The sequence below is a fragment of the Budorcas taxicolor genome, chromosome 12, assembly GCF_023091745.1.
Source record: "Budorcas taxicolor isolate Tak-1 chromosome 12, Takin1.1, whole genome shotgun sequence".
NCBI classification, from domain to species: Eukaryota; Metazoa; Chordata; class Mammalia; order Artiodactyla; family Bovidae; genus Budorcas; species Budorcas taxicolor.
Genome location: NC_068921.1, coordinates 59,576,099 through 59,590,927, shown reverse-complemented (window position 1 = coordinate 59,590,927; position 14,829 = coordinate 59,576,099).

The following is a 14,829-nucleotide window of genomic DNA, read 5'->3' as shown; positions in this document are numbered from 1 at the left end:
AACATAATAAATGGAGTTCAGTGGTTTTCTAGTACCTGTGATATCTAAATACTGTAAATGTCCTGCGTTATTGACAACGTGTAGGCAGTATTCTGGCAAGGTATCAGGCTTAGTTATAAGATATTAAAACATCTGAACTTCAGGAAAATCTTTACTTGAGATATGAAGAATATATCCAAGAAGCAAAGATACAAGCAGATCTAGTTTTCAGTATGTAAGATGGGAATGGAAATCAGGTACACAAAAGTACCCCTTTCACCATGTGAGCATCTTTCCACCACTAAGGTTTTTTTTTTTTTTTGATAAATGCAGCTAAAGTAAAAACAATTTAATGTGTCTATTTTGTTTTATTTCTGCTGTGTGTTCTGACTTCCACTTGAGATACACCCTAAAGGATCAGTATACAAGTGATAATAAAGTTGAAATCTTTGTTGTCAAATAAATTGCACAAAAATGCCAGCATTCTTAAGAATAAGCTACAAAATGCACTTCATAAAATTATCCTACCAAAAAAGTGGAATTGATTAGTAATGTGGACGGCTAAACATTTTGAAGTCTTTTATATCAAGGACACATAGTAGAAACCTAAAAATAAATCAATTCCTTATTTTGATAAATGCAAAGCAAAACTGCTATTAGCCTTTGAATCAAATGTTGCAGTCAGTGAACTGAGGACCCTCAAATCAATGTACATACCTTACATTAACATGTAACCCTAAAATCAATATAAATGCCTTAAATTAATATGGAACGTAAAATTGAAGATTTAGGTGGATTTTTGAACAGATGCAGAGAAAAAGAAATTGATATGAATTTGCAAACGAATTCACAGCAAGTCCTTTCTGTTCCAAAGGATGACTTTCCCTGAGAAATTGTCTGCAATTGAAAACACTCTCTTTCAATAATTTTTATCCATATGTATTATATATACACATATATGTATATAAATTAATGGATAATGAGTTATTGATATATGAATTAGTAAATAATAAATTGGCATTGAATATTAACTTTTTGTGTATATGATTTTATCTGCTGCTGCTGCTGCTTAGTCACTTCAGTCGTGTCTGACTCTGTCCAGCACTATGGATGATAGCCCGCCAGGCTCCCTCCGTCAATGGAATTCTCCAGGCAAGCGTATTGGAGTGGATTGCCATGTCTTCCTCCAGTGGATCTTTGCAACCCAGAGATAGAACCCTGGTCTCCTGAATTGTAGGCAGATTCTTTACCACTGAGCCACCAGGTAAGCCTATATATATTATCTAATATATATCAAATAAAGTATAAAATAAAATATGCATCTAATTACATATACATAATATATTATATAGAAGAAGGCAATGGCACCCCACTCCAGTACTGTTGCCTGGAAAATCCCATGGGCAGAGGAGCCTGGTGGGCTGCAGTCCATGGGGTCGCGAAGAGTCGGACACGATTGAGCGACTTCACTTTCACTTTTAACTTTCATGCATTGGAGAAGGAAATGGCAACCCACTCCAGTGTTCTTGCCTGGAGAATCCCAGGGACAGGGAGCCTGGTGGGCTGCTGTCTATGGGGTCACACAGAGTCGGACACGACAGAAGCGACTTAGCAACAACAATATATTATATATATATATATCTGAATTTTATATATATATATAATTATGTAGTACTTACTAATTGAACAGTGGTCATGTATGGATGTGAGAGTTGGACTGTGAAGAAGGCTGAGTGCTGAAGAATTGATGCTTTTGAACTATGGTGTTGGAGAAAACTCTTGAGAGTCCCTTGGACTGCAAGGAGATCCAACCAGTCCATTCTGAAGGAGATCAGCCCTGGGATTTCTTTGGAAGGAATGATGCTGAAGCTGAAACTCCAGTACTTTGGCCACCTCATGTGAAGAGTTGACACATTGGAAAAGACTCTGATGTTGTGAGGGATTGGGGGCAGGAGGAAAAGGGGACGACTGAGGATGAGATGGCTGGATGGCATCACTGAATTGATGGACGTGAGTCAGAGTGAACTCCGGGAGTTGGTGATGGACAGGGAGGCCTGGCATGCTGCAATTCATGGGGTTTCAAAGAGTTGGACATGACTGAGCGACTGAACTGAACTCAACTGAATTGAACAGTTACTACTCACTTGTAAACACACAATGGTGCACAAAATACAGACATATTACCTATACCATGCAATTTATAGTCTAGAATGACACTAATTGTAAAGCTAGTTGTAATATGGAGAGATTATAAAAACACATATTATTGATAAAAAGTACTGGGTCTAAAAAGCCCAAATAATTGAAACAGAAAATATAAAGTTGAAAGACTTCTATTTCCTACATTCTCTTTCCTCAACTCTGAACATCAACCCTTGACAGTATGGACTTTTGAACTACAACAACAAAAAGAAAATCAGAGAGATTATCTAGAATAAATATGAACAGAATTTCATTATTTGATATGATTGTTAAAGTAAAGGATATATATTTTTGATTAAAATGCATATGGTAAAATACATATGATGTTAGAAGAAGCCATCTTCTAACTAACATTCCAAGTGTTAACATCATGAACTTACAAATTCATAAAGTCTAGCTTTAAAGGTTGTAGGCTTAAAGAAGTTAATTTCAAAATACACTGAGAATGACTATAATCCCTATGCATAATTTCATACAAAAGCCTCAGAAGTAATTTACCTATAAACCAGAATTCAAGTTTAACCATTCACAATGAGAAATGTAATTACTATGATTATATGATACCCTTATCTATCAGACTTTATTATAGGTCTCTACGTGTGCAGATTAGCTATATGCACCCTTCTCCTCAATGGATACATACTTATTACCAAAAATTGTAAAAATCTTCAGTCATCTGATTTCTCTGAATAGGATACAGAACATAAAATGCAGGGCTTCTTTTGTGTTTTTCACACTAAATCATCCTTCAACAATTATCTCTCCTCACATTCTTTCTTGAATCACTGGTTCTGTGTTCTATGGGGAATTTGACACCTGTTGTGGTAATTCTCAAAACCTTCATTTTTTCATCAGAAGAGAATTTTATTACTAAGTTCTAAAAGGACAAACTTAAATTCAACAGAATAAAATTATTTTTCTGTGATTTTTTGGGAAAGAATATATTTTCTATGATTTATTTGTATGACTCACATTTTTAAATGTGCTCTTTGAATATTTAGAAAGTATATCAACTCCATTGTATGCATTTGTGTCATGTACTTTTAGTTGACACATTGCAATGCTATTACTTGTTGCCCTCTTACTATAACAAGTGAAGGACATTGCAGATAAATTAAGAATTTTGAAACAGAGAGATTGTACTGAATAATTCAGATGAGTTCAGTGTAATTACATGAGCTTAACAAAGCGGAAGCAGGAGAGCCAATGTCAGAGAAGATGGGGCAATGAAAGCACAGGAAGCAGAAATCCAAATGTCATAATTGCTGGCTTGTAGACAGAAGTGACCACCAGTTAAGGATTACAGTCAGCCTCTAAAAGCTGTAAAAATCAAGGGAATAGACTCTCTCCTAAAGCCTTTCAAAGGAATCCTTAGATTTTAGCCCAGTGAAAACCATTTAAGATTTTTGTCCTACAGAACTATAAGATAAAGATGAAAGAAAATGTTAGTACATTTGCATTATTTAATTTTATGATAGTATTTCATAACAGCTACAGATAACCAATCTATATAGTTAATCAAAATAAATTCTTGTGAGTGAAATAAAGAATTTTAGAAATGCAATATCTATCTAGGAAAACATAAATGAAACAAATTAAAAGTACTTTTCTGAGCAATAGCTAGATCATATAAAACTATTCATGTACTTATTCAATGCTAAACAACTATGTATTGAGTAATATTTATCATGTTGATAGATCATTTTTGAAGCTCAGCCTCACTAAATCTAGTTATGTAACCTCACACAAGCCTGAGATTTCTTTTCTACAAAATGAGTAAACTGCTTATGAAAAAACTATAGCAGTGCCTCACACATTATAAGCGATAAACAAAAGCTAACTATTTGTTTCTTAGTATTATTGCTGGTCATTATTACATTTTGTCACATACCTTGCAAATAAAAGCTATATTTGTAAAAGATAGCTCATAATAAACTGTAACACATTTGTAGATCAGGTTCAAACTTCAAACTGAAAATTTCAAAATTCTGTATGATAGACTTGACATCTAGTTATTTGTGGTATTATAGTAATCATTTAATCAACATGAGAACTATATAATTACATCAGATGAATAATAGAAAAAAACATAGTCCCCCCAAATTAAAAACAAGACAGAAAAATGCAATAAACATTCTAAATAAATTGTCTTTCTTAATATAGTATTGTAATATATCAAGCCTGAATTAACAACAAATCTAAACTACTATTTAATGACTCTGAGAACATACAATATCTTTCATCTCCCAGTGTAATAGAAAACAGATATAGGCATGGTGTTAGCCTATAAACTGAAAATTCAGAAACCTAAAATAGAGTAATAAATTTCTTTTTAACAACATGCTACCATCAGAGTAGTTAATAATAATTGTAGGAAATTACTTACCCTTTTCTCAGCTCTGGCTTAGAAAGTAATTTCATCTAAATGTATTGTATTTTAGCTGACACTAAGGACCTGCCTTTGTGAGTTCTATTAAATTCTTATGTACTGTGGAATTGTACTTCAGGGTAATTTACAAACTATATGTGTGATTGGCAATTAAAATTATCTTCGAAGACTGAGTTCTATATTGATAACACTATCCTGTCTATTTGAAGAGGAAATGAACAATCAGGAAGGCAATAAGCTATTCTTATCTGCTCCTGCACAAAGGTACTCGGTAGATCTCTTCTCAAGATAACCAGAGATGATTCAATTAATTTCTTCAAAGAGAAACTGTTCAAAGTTTTTATCATTATTTTCATCATTACCATTGTCATTATTATTTTACCCTGTCTCAACAATAGACAGTAATAGTATCCCTCCATTGTATAGTATTCCTCTACTTGTTCCTTTTTTATCAAACAAAAGATCAAATATATTGGATAGGGAAGTAATTTTGTATGCAGTTTTAAAATGATCCCTGGAATTAATTTAGGCACAATAAGATAAAAAACATTATAATATACATTATATCATATGAATATCATTAGTTATGAGAGATAAATATAAAAGTAAATATGAAGCATTAAAATAAAATAGATCAACATTCAAATACTATAGAGTAGTGTTCAGTGTATGACATCTCTATTGAAACTAAGTAGGTTGTTTTTTAACTTTCTTCTTTTATATTATAGATATATTTTAAACATGAAATAAAATATATAATTATATAAACATACATGTGCCTGCCTATAAGCATATATTTATGTAATGTGTATGTTATATATAGAAACATATATATACATCTGTATTCATTCATACTTTGTTGCTTAGTCATGCTTGACTCTTTGTGACTCTTTGGACACTAGTCCCTCAGACTTCTTTGAAAATGGAATTTCCTAAGCAAGAAGATCCAACCAGTCCATTCTGAAGGAGATCAGTCCTGGGATTTCTTTGGAAAGAATGATGCTAAAGCTGAAGCTCCAATACTTTGGCCACCTCATGTGTAGAGTTGATTCACTGGAAAAGACTCTGATTCTGGGAAGGATTGGGGGCAGGAGGAGAAGGGGACGACAGAGGATGAGATGGCTGGATGGCATCACCGACTCAATGGACATGAGTCTGAGTGAACTCCGGGAGTTGGTAATGGACAGGGAGGCCTGGCGTACTGTGATTCATGGGGTCGCAAAGAGTTGGACACGACTGAGCGACTGAACTGAACTGAGGCAAGAATAATAGAGGGGGTTGCCATTTCCTTCTCCAGGGGATACTGAAAAACTATTTTAATGTGCACACATTCACATTTTTTATTTTCATTTTTTTAATTTGAAATATAGTTAATTTAGAATGTTTTGTTAGTTTCAAGTGCACAACAAAGTGATTCAGTTACACATACATACTATATATATATTATATATATGTGTGTATATAGTAGGCAATATATATATTCTTTTATAAGCCTTAACATAGATCCTGGCAAGTGGGAGATGGTCAATACATTTCTCTCTGTCTGTCTTTCTCTCTTTCCTTTTTTCTTGTGCTTTCTATCTATCTATCTATATATATATATGTATATGTAAGGGTTTCTTCAACGGCTCAGTGGGTAAAGAAACTGCCTGTAGTGCAAGAGACACAGGAGGTGTGGATTCAATCCCTGGATCAGGAAGAAATCTTGGAGAAGGAAATGGCAACCCCCTCTATTATTCTTGCCTACGAAATTCCATTTTCAGAGAAGTCTGAGGGACTAGTGTCCAAAGAGTCACAAAGAGTCAAGCATGACTAAGCAACAAAGTATGAATGAATACATATGTATATATATATGTTTCTATATAAAACATACACATCACATAAATATATGCTTATACACAGACACATGTATGTTTATATAATTATATATTTTATTTCATGTATAAAATATATCTATAATATAATATACATATATTTATTCAATAAATAGGTGAACATATCCCAACATTCTACAGTTCAGTTCAGTTCAGTCGCTCAGTCCTGTCCGACTCTTTGCGACCCCATGAATCGCAGCACGCCAGGCCTCCCTGTCCACCACCAGCTCCCGGAGTTCACTCAGATTCACGTCCATCGAGTCAGTGATGCCTTCCAGCCATCTCATCCTCTGTTGTCCCCTTCTCCTCCTGCCCCCAATCCCTCCCAGCACCAAAGTCTTTTCCAATGAGTCAACTCTTCTCATGAGGTGGCCAAAGTACTGGAGTTTCAGCTTTAGCATCATTCCTTCCAAAGAAATCCAGGATTGATCTCCTTCAGAATGGACTGGTTGAATCTCCTTGCAGTCCAAGGGACTCTCAAGAGTCTTCTCCAACACCATAGTTCAAAAGCATCAATTCTTCAGCGCTCAGGTTTCTTCACAGTCCAACTCTCCCATCCATACATGACTACTGGAAAAACCATAGCTTTGACTAGATGGACCTGTGTCGGCAAAGTAATGTCTCTTCTTTTGAATATGCTATCTAGGTTGGTCATAACTTTTCTTCCAAGGAGTAAGCGTCTTTTAATTTCATGGCTGCAGTCACCATCTGCAGTGATTTTGGAGCCCAAAAAAATAAAGTCTGACACTGTTTCCACTGTTTCCCCATCTATTTCCCATGAAATGATGGGACCAGATGCCATGATCTTCGTTTTCTGAATGTTGAGCTTTATGCCAACTTTTTCACTCTCCACTTTCACTTTCATCAAGAGGCTTTTTAGTTCCTCTTCACTTTCTGCCATAAGGGTGGTGTCATCTGCATATCTGAGGTTGTTGATATTTCTCTTGGCAATCTTGATTCCACCTTGTGTTTCTTCCAGTCCAGCGTTTCTCATGATGTACTCTTCATATAAGTTAAATAACCAGGGTGACAATATACAGCTTTGACATACTCCTTTTCCTATTTGGAACCAGTCTGTTGTTCCATGTCCAGTTCTAACTGTTGCTTCCTGATCTGCATACAGATTTCTCAAGAGGCAGGTCAGGTGGTCTGGTATTCAACAACATATACTAAATCTTGTTGATGATAGCAATTTCTTTCTCTGTTAGCAATTTATCTATCTCTACCTATAAAACTATTGCCATCACAGTAAAGATGAAGCAAAAATTAAGGACAAAGTAATAGCTACAGAAAAAGTGAAGCAAAAGTCATTATAGTACTGCCCATTTCACAATATCCCCTTCATAGAGCACAGCCTTGTCATCATGAAGGGGCTGCATAATCCAATGGAGTTATGAGCCATGTCATGCAGGGCCATGGAAAATGGATTGATCATAGTAGAAAGTTCTGGCAAAATGTGGTTCAATGGAGAAAGGAATGACAACCCACTCCAATATTCTTGCTGAGAGAACCCCATGAACAATATGAGAAGGCAAAAAGATATGACACTAGAAGATGACCCCCCCCCCCCAAGGTTGGAAGGTGTCCAAATATGCTACCAGGGAAGAGCAGAAGACAATTGCTCATAGCTCTAGAAAGAATGAAGCAACTGGGCCAAAGCAGAAGTGACACTCAGAAATGAATGTGTCCCAGTGGCTAAGATAGTAAAGAATCTGCCTGCAAGGTGGGAAACCTGGGTTCAATCCCTGAGTCTGGAAGATTCCCTGGAGAAAGGAATGCAAACCATTCCAGTATTCTTACCTGGAGAATTCCATGGACAGAGAAGCCTGGCAGTCTACAGCCCACAGGGTTGCAAAGAGTCAGACACAACTGAGTGACTAAGACTTCCACTTTTTGCACTGGTGGTAAAAATAAATTCCGATGTGACAAAGAACAATATTGTATAAGAACCTGAATTGTAGGTCCATGAATCAAGGTAAACAGGATGTGGTCTAGCAGGATAAGGCAGGAATGAACAATGATATCGTAGGAATCAGTGAACTAAAATGGACAAGAAAGTGCAAATTTAATTCAGTTGAACATTATATGCAGTACTGTCAGCAAGAATCCCTTAGCAGAAATGGAGTAGCCCTCATAGTCAACAAAAGAGTCCAAAATGCATTGCAACCTTGAAAAATGGCAGAATGATCTCCATTCATTTCCAAGGCAAACCATTCAACATCATCACAGTAATCCAAGTCTAAGCCCCAACCATTGATTATGAAGCTGAAGTTGACCAGTGATACATTACAATACTAACATCAAAAAAAAAAAAAAAGTCTGTACACCATAGGGGATTGAAAGGCAAAAGTAGAAGTCAAGAGATACTCCAAATAATAGGCAAGTTTGGCCTTGGAGTGAAACATGAAGCAGGGCAAAAGCTAACAATGTTTTGTCAAGAAAGCTCACTGATCAGAGCAAATACCTTTTTCCAGCAACCCAAGAGACATCACCAGATGGTCAGTACCACAATCAGGCTGATTATATTCTTTGCAGCCAAAGGTGGAAAAGCTCTATGCAGTTAGTGAAAACAAGACTTGGGGGGTGATTATGGCTCAGATCCTGAGCTCCTTATTACAAAATTCAAGCTTAAATTGAAGCAAGTAGGGAAAACTAGTAGACCATCCAGGTATGACCTAAATAAAATTCCTTATGATTATATATTGGAGGTGAAAAATAGATTCAAGGCATTAGATCTGGTAGACAGGATATCTGAACTAATATGAACAGAGGTTTGTAACATTGCACATGAAGCAGTGACCAGAACCATGCCAAAAACAAAGAAATGTAAGAAGGCAAGATCATTGTCTGAGGAGGCTTTACAAATAGCTGAGGAAAGAACAGATGCAAAAGGCAAGGGAGAAGAAAACGATATACCCAACTAAATACAGAGTTCCAGAGAATAGCAAGGAGAGAGAAGAAGGCCTTCTTCAATGAACAATGCAAAGAAACAGAGGAAAACAAAAGAATAGGAAAGACTAGAGATCTCTTTAAGAAAATTTGAGATATCAAGGAAACAGTTCATGCAAGGACGGACATAATAAAGGATAGAAAAGGTAAGGACTTAACAGAAGCAGAAGAGATAAAAAGAGGTGGCAAGAATATACAGAACAGTACCAAAAAAGAACTTAATGACCCAGATAACCACAGTGGTGTGGCCATTCACTTAGAGCCAGATATCCTGGAGTGTAAAGTCAAGTGTACCTTAGGAAGCGTTACTAGAAACAAAGCTAGTAGAGATGATGAAATTTCACCTATGCTAATTAAAACCCTAAGTGATGATGCTGCTAAAGTGGTGTACTCGATAGTTCAGCAGATCTGGAAAACCCAGCAGTGGGCACAAGACTGGATAAGGTCAGTTTTCACCCCAATTCCAAAGAAGGGCAGTGCTAAAGAAGTAAGCCAGAAAGAAAAACACCAATACAGTATACTAACACATATATATGGAATTTAGAAAGATGGCAATGACGACCCTGTATGCAAGACAGGAAAAAAGACGCAGCTGTCTATAACGGACTTTTGGACTCAGAGGGAGAGGGAGAGGGTGGGATGATATGGGAGAATGGCATTCTATCATGTATACTATCATGTAAGAATTGAATTGCTAGTCTATGTCTGACGCAGGATACAGCATGCTTGGGGCTGGTGCATGGGGATGACCCACAGAGATGTTATGGGGAGGGAGGTGGGAGGGGGGTTCATGTTTGGGAACACATGTAAGAATTAAAGATTTTAAAATTAAAAAATAAAAAAATAAATAAAAAATAAATAAATTTAAAAAAAAAAAAAAAAGAATGTTCAAGCTACTGGACAGTTGCCCTTACTTCCAATTCTAGTAAGACTATGCTCAAAATCCTACAAGCTAGGCTTCAGCAGAACTTGAATCGATGTAAAACCTTGGTTTAAAAAGGCAGAGGAACCAGAAATCATATTGACAATACTCACTGGATCATAAAGAAAGCAAGGGAATTCTAGAAAATACCTACTTCTTTATCGTTGGCTACAAGAAAGCCTTTGACTATGTAGATCACAACGAACTGAGGAATATTCTTAAAGTGATGGGAATACCAGATAACTTGACCTACCTCCTGACAAACCTGTGTGTGGGTCAAAAAACAACAGTTAGAACCGAATGTGGAACAATTGACTGATTCCAAATTGGAAAAGGTGTACAAAAAAGCTGTATATTTTCACCCTGCTTATTTAACTCCTATACAGAGTATGTCAGGTGAAATGCTTGGCTGGATGAATCACAAATTGGAATCAAGATTGTGGGGAGAAATATCAAGAACCTCAGATATGCAAATAATTCCACTGTAATGGCAGAAAATGAAGAATAACTGAAGAGCCTCTTGATGAGGGTGAAAGAGGAGAGTAAAAATCTGGCTTGAAAATCATCATTAAAAAACTGAGATTATGACATCCAGTTCCATCACTTCATGGCAAATAGAAGGGGGAAAAGTAGAAACAGACTTTCTTTTGGGGGCTCCAAAATTCTGCAAACAGTGACTGAAGCTATGATATTAGAAGATGCTTGGTCCTTGGACGGAAAGCTACGACAAACCTAGCTTCATATTAAAAAGCAGAGACATCACTTTGCCAACAAAGGTCCATTGTAGTCAAAACTATGCTTTGTCCAGTAGTTATGTACAGGTGTGATAGTTGCTTTCAAACTGTATTGTTGGAGAAGACTCTTGAGAGTCCCTTGGACTGCAAGGAGATCAAATCGGTTGATCCTAAAGGAAATAAACCCTGAATATTCATGGGAAAGACTGATGCTGAAGCTGAAGCTCCAATACTTTGGCCACCTGATGTAAAGAGCCAAATTATTGGAAAAAGCCCTGATGCTGGAAAAGATTTCAAGCAAAAGGAGAAGAGGGTGGCAAAGAATGAGATGATCTAATTGCACCACTAACTCAATGGACATGAATTTGAGCTAACTCCAAGAGATAGTGGAAGACAGAGGAGCCTGGCATGCTGCAGTCCATGCAATCACAAAGAGTTGAATTTGACTTAGCAACTGAACAACAATGACAATTTCACAATATATTTTGAAGGTGGTCTTCTGATTCAAAGCTGTTATTGGAGCTTCAGCTTCAGCATCACTGCTTCCGATGAATATTCAGGTTTGATTTCCTTTAGGAGTGACTGGTTTGATCTCCTTGCAGTTCAGGTGACTCTCTGGAGTCTTCTCCAGCACCACAATTCAAAATAACCATTACTTCAATGCTCAGCTTTCTTTATGGTCCAATTCTCAGATCTGTACATGACTACTGGAAAAACCATAGCTTTGACTCTATGGACTTTTGTTGGCAAAGTGATGTCTCTTCTTTTGAATATGTTACCTAAGTTAGTAAAAGCTTTCCTTGCAAGGAGCAAGAGCCTTCTAATTTCACCTATCAAGGCAGATGATTTGTAAATAGCTGGGATATCTGGGTTAAATATGTAATAGAATTATTTACTACTTTTGCACACCCACAAATAAGTATATATTCTATTCAGGACTTGGTATGATGACATTTATTTTGTTTCTTAATTATCAGCTGAAAAGTATTGTCTCTACCTTTTCCCCCTACTCCAATCCTGGGTAATATTGATATTTTGTTCAGACACTCAAGGCAACAGGCTTTGGTAATCTGTTTTATAGGACTGAGATATACATACTCATCTCTCTTTAATAATTTGTGAGATAGTCTTCTCAACTGTCACAAATCCCATTTTGAAAGCTAGCGAAAATATCTATTAATAACTGAATATTTCATCAAAATATAACTCTCTGGTTTTCTTCACTCATCTTTAATTCTGCTATTTTTTTCATTATCTCAAAGCTTTTTTAGTCACATCTCAAAAGTATAAGGAAAATATTTTATATATAAATGTAAGGTTACATTAGGGTTTAGTTGTATTTTTGTTTTTACAAAATTTCTGCTTATATAGATTGACATATATTCTATCACTGAATAAGAACATTGTAGACTTTATCAGCATGATTAGAGAAAGAAGCCAATAATTATACTCAGTCATAATCAGTAAAAACAGTCAATTGTTATACTATACAAATCAGTGTGCACCAGTTAATATGTTAATTCTATCAGTCAACAGAATTAGAATATTTATTCATTCACCTCATAATCTGAAAATCATTTCTTACAAAGAAAAATATACATAAAGTAACACTTGCCTCATACAAATCATCAAGTTAGCAGTGGTAAATGAAATAAAGTGTATGCAAGTTCTTTATGAAGGGCAGAGAATTTTCACATGATAGAAATATTGAAGATGTTCTCTCAATAATCCGAAACTATGGTATGGGGCTTCCCAGGTGGCACTAGTGGTAAAGAACCTGCCTGCCAATGTGGGAAATGTAAGAGACACAGGTTAAATCCCTGGCTTGAGAAGATATTGGATGATAGCATAGAAACTCACTTCAGTATTCTTGCCTGGAGAATCCCAGTGAAAGAGGAACCTGGTGGGCTACAGTCCATAGGATCACAGTCGGACATGACTGAAGTCACTTAGCACACATATAGTCCACATACCTGTAAAGGTTGTGTGTGTGTGTGTGTGTGAATGTTAGTCACTAAGTCATAGGATTCTCCAGGCAAGAGTACTGGAGTGGGTTGGGCATTTCCTTCTCCAGGGGATCTTCCAGACCCAGAGATTGAACTCCAGTCTCTTGTTGAAGACAGATCCTTTATCATCTGAGCCACCAAGGAAGCCCATAAATAGTGTATAGCTCTTACATTTTTTTGTTTTAATTTTTTGTGATGTTTATGTTCACACTTGGATTTGCAGTTAGTTGAAAAAAAGCATGCACCTCTTATCTCAGAAAGTTTTTTCATATGAGCCTACCAGTCTTTTGGGCATAGTAGGCAACATAAAAAATTAAATGCCAATATTGTCAATCCATGGCTCAGGTGAAAACACCTCTGTACTTCAATTCACAATGATATTTCATATCTAAAAGATATTTGATTTTCTGCACCCATATGAAGCCAGGGAGATAGCCAGAACATGTCTAGAGAGTCATAGAATTTTATAGCTGGAGGTAAACTTATTGTGAAACCCCAAATACATCAGATAAACAAACAGACTTACAAAGTTTAAATAACAAGCAAAATTTAAGGTTGAGCTAACTGATCTCAGATTTGGGAAAAAAATCTAGATTTTTTTTTCTTTATTCCCAGTTCAACTACCCAAGTTTATTTCAGACTCAAATAACATTTGATAGCCTATTTCCATTTCATTTGAGATGTACAAAACTACGTAAATACTTGATCTAAACTCTTGCTGGATAAAAATTATAACTAGATACTTTATAAAAAGGACTTTTTTCACTATCAAAAATATGTTACAATTATTTTTGAAAGTAAATTAATGTATGTTGCTTTGTGCAATGACTAAGACACCAGTGTTTAAAGAAACCAAGAGAGGTAATGATTCTATGTCTGCTTTGCTAGAAGAAAGCAAAATTATTAGCACAAATATTTTGGGATGACATTAATAAAAATCCTGACCAGCTGAATAACAACTATTTTCTTAACCTAATTGGTCTAAAATAATTATAATCATTTGGAGATTTTTCATGTAAGAAAAGTGTTAGCCAGTAAAAAATAAGAGGAGAGTGCAAAAGCTGGCTTAAAACTCAACATTTAAAAAACTAAGATCATGACATCTGGTCCCATCACTTCATGGCAAATAGATGGGTAAACAGTGGAAACAGTGAGAGACTTTATCTACTTGGGCTCCAAAATCACTGCAGATGGTGACTGCTGCCATGAAATTAAAAGACGCTTGCTCCTTGGAGGAAAGTTATAACCAACCTAGACAGCATATTAAAAAGCAGAGACATTACTTTGCTGACAAAAGTCCATAGTCCATAGTCATAGTCATAGTCAAAGCTATGATTTTTTCCAGTAGTCATGTATGAATGTGAGAGTTGGACCATAAAGAAGAATGAGTGCTGAAGAATTGATGCTTTTGAACTGTGGTGTTGGAGAAGACTCTTGAAAGTCCCTTGGACTGCAACGAGATTCTAGTCCCTCCTAAAGGAAATCAGTCCTGAATATTCATCAGAAGGACTTAAAATTCCAATATTTTGGCCACCTGCAAAGAGCTGACTCATAGGAAAAGAGACTGATGCTGGGCAAGATATAAGCCAGAAGGGTAAAGGGACAACAGAGGATGAGATGGTTGGATGGCATCACCTACTCAATGGACATGAGTTTGAACAAGCTCTGGGAGATGGTGAAGGACAGGGAAGCCTGGTGTGCTGCTGTCCATGGGGCTGTAAAGCATCAGATGTGACTGAAAAACAATCAAAACAGCGATGTGTAACAAGAGCTT